The sequence below is a fragment of the Balaenoptera ricei genome, chromosome 15 (assembly GCF_028023285.1).
Source record: "Balaenoptera ricei isolate mBalRic1 chromosome 15, mBalRic1.hap2, whole genome shotgun sequence".
Lineage (NCBI taxonomy): Eukaryota > Metazoa > Chordata > Mammalia > Artiodactyla > Balaenopteridae > Balaenoptera > Balaenoptera ricei.
Window position 1 is genome coordinate 49425736 of NC_082653.1, and position 5510 is coordinate 49431245.

The following is a 5510-nucleotide window of genomic DNA, read 5'->3' on the forward strand; positions in this document are numbered from 1 at the left end:
TCCAGGACCCTGACCCCCCCCCCCCCCCCCCCCCGCTCCCTGTGCTAAACCCAGTGTGTGCGTGAACCCCGGTCATGGATCCCGGGTCACAGGCTTGCACCCAGCAGCGAGAGAGTCTGAGAAAGCAATCTTCTGGCTCCCTTGTGAGGAGGTGAGACTCCTAAGGGAAAATTACCCAAAAGGGAAGGTGTGCAAAGTTACTGGCTTTCCTCAAGCAGGGCTCATGTGCGATACATCAGCTGGTTTGGTTTTTTATTTTTAAAAATATTGTCAAACATATTACATAGACAAGAATGTGTATAATATGTATACATGGTTAAATAACAACAACAATTATTCTCACTTCCCAGGTTGAGAAATACGGTATTACCAGTACTTTGGAACACCCACCCCACTCCCTATTTATCCCACCCTAATTTCAGACCCATTCCTCTCTCCAAGTGAGCAGCATTCACCTGACTTTTGTATCAATCATTTTCTTGCTTTGCCTAGTGTTTTTTTAAATTGAGATATAACTAACATATAACATTCTATCAGTTTTAGGTGTACAATGCAGATTTGATATACGTATGTATTGCAAAATGATTACCACAATAAATTTAGTTAACATCCATCCTCACACACGCTTAGTTTTTTTCCTTGTGATGAAAACTTTTAAGATCAACTCTCTTAGCAACTTTCCATTTTTTTAAATTAAACTTTTAATTTTGAGATAATGCAGATTCACATGCAGTGGTGTGCCCTTCATCCAGTTTCCCCAATGGTAAATTTTACAGAACGAGAGAGGGTATTATCAGCAGGATATTGACACTGAGACAACCCACAGGTCTTATCCAGATCTACCCAGTTTTACCTGTACTCACTGGTGTGTGAGTGAGTGAGGGTGTGTGTGTGTGTCTAATTCTATACAATTGTATCACAGGTGCAGGTTCGTGTATCAGCTACTACAGACACTGAGCAGTCCCATCACACAAGGATCCCTTGCTTGCCCTTTTACAAATCCTTAACTCTTGACAACCAATCTTTTCTCCATTTTTATGATGTTGTCATTTCAAGAATGTTATGGGGGTCTTCCCTGGTGGCACAGTGGTTAAGAATCCGCCTGCCAATACAGGGGACACGGGTTCAAACCCTGGCCCTGGAAGATCCCACATGCCGTGGAGCAACTAAACCAGTGCACCACAACTACTGAGCCTGCGCTCTAGAGCCCGCGAGCCACAACTACTGAGCCCATGTGCCACAACTATTGAAGCCCATGTGCCTAGAGCCCATGCTCCTCAACAAGAGAAGCCACTGCAATGAGAAGCCCGCACACCCCAACAAAGAGTAGCCCCGGCCCACTGCAACCAGAGAAAGCCTGCGTGCAGCAACGAAGACCCAACACAGGCAAAAATAAAAATTAATAAAATAAAAAAATTTATATATAAAAAAAGGATGGGGCAAAAAATGAAAGATTTACAAAAAAAAAAAAGAATGTTATGGAGCCCTAGCAAAATAATACAAAATATAAAAGTAATATAAAGATGGAAAATTAATTTTTTTGAAAAAGAAAAAAACTAATTTCAGAGGGATCAGAGACTGAAGGGAGATTGCCCTAAATCCTTATTTTCCCATGTAGGATATTAAAAGATAATGCACTGAACTCACATATACACAGGTATCACTGTGAACATATTTAGTTTCTAAACTAAACAAACAAGCATAACCAGAAAAGATTTTGTTGCCTCTAAGAAACTGTCAAGGGTTACAACGGCCTTTTGGTAAGCCTGTTAGAACAATTGAAATTTTATCTTCCTGGATTTCTTTACTACATTTAAAAATGAAATAAAAATTTTTAAAATAAAAAATAAACAATAAGAAGAATGTTATATAAATGGAATCATACAATGGGTAACCTTTGGGATTGCTTTTTTTTTCTTTTGTTTTCCCCAGCCGGGCCACACGGCATGCAGGAATCTTAGTTCCTGAACTGGGGGCCGAACCCGTGTCCCCTACAGTGGAAGCACAGAGTCTTAACAACTGGCGAAGTCCCTGGGATTCCCTTTTTTAACTCAGCATAGTCTCTAGAGATTCTTCCAAGTCGTTGCTTGTTGCTTAATGGTTTTAACACGTGTCTGTATTCCTAAACAAGATATTGTTTACATTGATGTTTTTTAAAATCATTTGAATCTTATAGTACAATTCTTCTGTAACTTGCTTTTTTGTTTCAACAATATGTTTTTGAGATTTACTTTTGTTAATGTGTGTGGCTGTGAGCCATTCCTTTTCACTGTACAGATTTATCACTACGTATTAATCCAATCAGTTATTGATTGTCATTTGGGTTGTGTGTTTTTTATTTTTTTTGAGTATGACGAATGATGCTATGATGAATATTCTTGTCTGTGACTCTTGGTGCAAAAGTGCAAGACTTTTTCTAGATTGCAAAACCTGAAGTGGAATTTCTGGGTCATTTAATATGTGTATGTCCAATTTGACTAGGTAAGGTCAAATTCTTTTCCAAAATGTTTGAATCAATGTACATACACAGTAGCAACATTTGAACAATTTCATTGGTCCATATCCTCACCAACACTTAGTATTGTCAAACTTTAAAATTTCGCCAGCCTGGTAAACATAAAATCGTATTTCATTGTCATTTTAATTTGTATTTTCCTGTTTACTAATGAGATTGAATATATTTTTATATGTTGATGAGCCATTCATGTTTTCTCTTCTGGGAGATACCTGTCCAAGTCTTTTGCCATTTTTCTATTGAGTTTGTCTTTGCATATTCATTCATAAGAGTTCTTTATATATTCTGGATTCTAAGCATTTGTCAGATAAATGTGTTGCAAAAAGTTCTCTCAGTATGTTGTTTAGCTTATTCTCTTTATTGTGCCTTTTGATACATTTAAAATTTTTCGGCAGTCAGACTTATCAAATTTTTTTTATGGTCTGTTTTTTGTTTCTTAAGAAATTCTTCTCTACCCTATATCATAAATATATTCTTTTACATTATCTAGCTATCTATTGGGTTGGTCAAAAAGTTCGTTCGGATTTTTCCATTAAGATCTTATGGAAAACCCCGAACGAACTTTTTGGTCAACCCAATATATATGTATATCTATACATACATATTTCAATGTTTAATCCATGGGAAATTGTTCTGTGTGTGCATTAGTCAATTTCCTTTATTTTTCCCCAAATGGATAACCAACGTTCCAGTTCCACCTATTGAATTACTCATCTTTCCCCACTGCTCTGCCGTGCCTTTTCTCATAAATCAAATTTCCACATATGTGTGGGTCTGTTTCTGGGCTCTCTGTTCTGTAATGGTGGTCAGCCTGTGCACCAATGTCTATCTGTGCACCAATGCACACTATTTTAATTACTACTGATGTCTGATAGAACAAATCTACACACCTTGGTTTTTTTTCGGGAGTGTGTTGCTTATTCTTTCATATAAACTTCAGAATAATTTTGTCAGGTCCCACAAAAAGATCTTTCTTCCCCCAAGTATTTTTAAGAATTGTATTAAATCTATAGATGAATTTGGGGATTTTTGACCTCTTTTTGACTCGGAGTCTTCCAATCCATTAGTATGGTAAATCTTTCCATTGATCAGTATCTTCTTTAACGTCTTCCAATAAAAAGTTTTCTAATTTTATCCACAGGGAACTTGCATAATATTTTTTAAAAATTTATTTCAAGGCACTTTTATTTGGGTTGCTGTTGTAAGTCAATTTTTTTATTAGACTTTTAATTTTTCTGCTACTGCCATATGGAAATGCAATTGACACAACACATATCCACTCTCACAGGCACACACACACAGATTTTATATACAACAACCTTGCTAAACTCTCTTATTAATTTTAATAATTTATCTGAGGATTCTTTTGAGTTTTCCACATAGACAATCATACTGACTACAAATCATGTTGGTTTGTTATTTCCTTTATAATCCTTATACATTTATTTCTTCTTTTTTGCCTTATTGAACCTATAAGGAAGCTGGTCTAATGTTGAATGGAATGTTGAGAGCCGGCAGCTTTGTCTTGTTCTGGGGTGCTTGTTCAAAGGTGAATTTGGTTTGTGAAAATTTATCTGGCTGTGGACTTATGATCTGTGCCTTTTTTCTAACACTGTGTTATACTTCAATAAAATGTTTAAAAAAATTTTAAGGAATATTTTCCTGACATCCTAACCTCTCCTCGTGACTGTCTGCTCCAAGGATGCCACTGAGCAGGTTTGTACCTGTCTATTTCAACCTCACCGTACATTACTGGAGAAAAGAAGTCTTAATTGAGAACACCGATGGTGCTTGCATGCTTTAGAAGAACTATCAGGGGGAGGGGGCTCAGCAGCCCCTGAGGGCAGAATGGGGAGGGGAGATGGAAATGCAGGGAAACAGATTTCCATAAAGCAGAAGGAAAAGCTTTCTAAGATGGGTGTTGTCTAACCAGAGAATAGGCTGCTTTTGGGAAAAATGAGCTCTCCAGCACTGGAGGTATTCAAGCAGGGCTGGCGACACACCTATCATGGTCACTCTTCCGGGACCACCTCCTCCCCGCAATACTGGGTGAGCTCTGGACCATAGTGTGTCTTCCGTCTCTTCCAACTCCAAACTTTTGAGATTTTTAAAAGAATTGGGTTCATTTCTTTTCTTTTTTTTTTTTTTTTTACCATTTCTTATCCTACTTTTAGGCAATACTCTATCAATACCTCTCATAATACTTAGAAATCTGACCTTACACTAGAGAAAAGTCAACAAAGGCAAAACTGTTTCTTTGAAAATGTTAATACTGTTGATAAACCTATCTCAAGTCTGATCACACACACAAAAAAGAAAGATAACACATTAGATTTCCCTTCTTCCAAAGAAATATCCAGCAAATATCAGAATAAGCATGCATCCAACAATTCGTTGAATAAAAGTGTAATTATACCTGTTATTTTCACCTCCAATCCCCTGAAGATTGCGTTGCATTTTGAGGTTTCTAGCCTTAGATCCTATCATTCTATAATATTTTCAAATAATGGACAAAGTGTCTCAGGCACTCGGTGATCTGAAATCCAGTGAAAGGTGAAGAAGAAGAAAAAAAGGCTCTGTTAATGGGGTCTTTTTTGTAAAATAAGGAATTTTGAATGAAGTGAAGTTTTTAAGCTTTTTATGAGATGGGACATACTTCCGTGATTTCACAGTTTTACTCTATTTTTACTTTCATTCAGCCAAGCTCTCTCTTTCTAGCAAGGCTCCAGTTTGTTGGCGGATAAAAATACATTCGCAGTCTCTCCCAGAAGCTGCGCCATCAGCCTCGTGGACGAGAAAGAAGCCCGGTCTCCTTGTGCCGCTATGGAAATGTCTTCCTCCTCCTCCCCTGGCTCACCCGGCTCAAAGTCTTTTTCCTTCTTTGTTTGTCGTTCTCAGAGAAAATCTGGAGTCCAGACAGGGAAGAGCCCAGAGAGGGTGACCCCTTGAGGGCAGCTCCGGAGGCGGGGCGCGTCTGCACCCTGAGCAGTCTGGG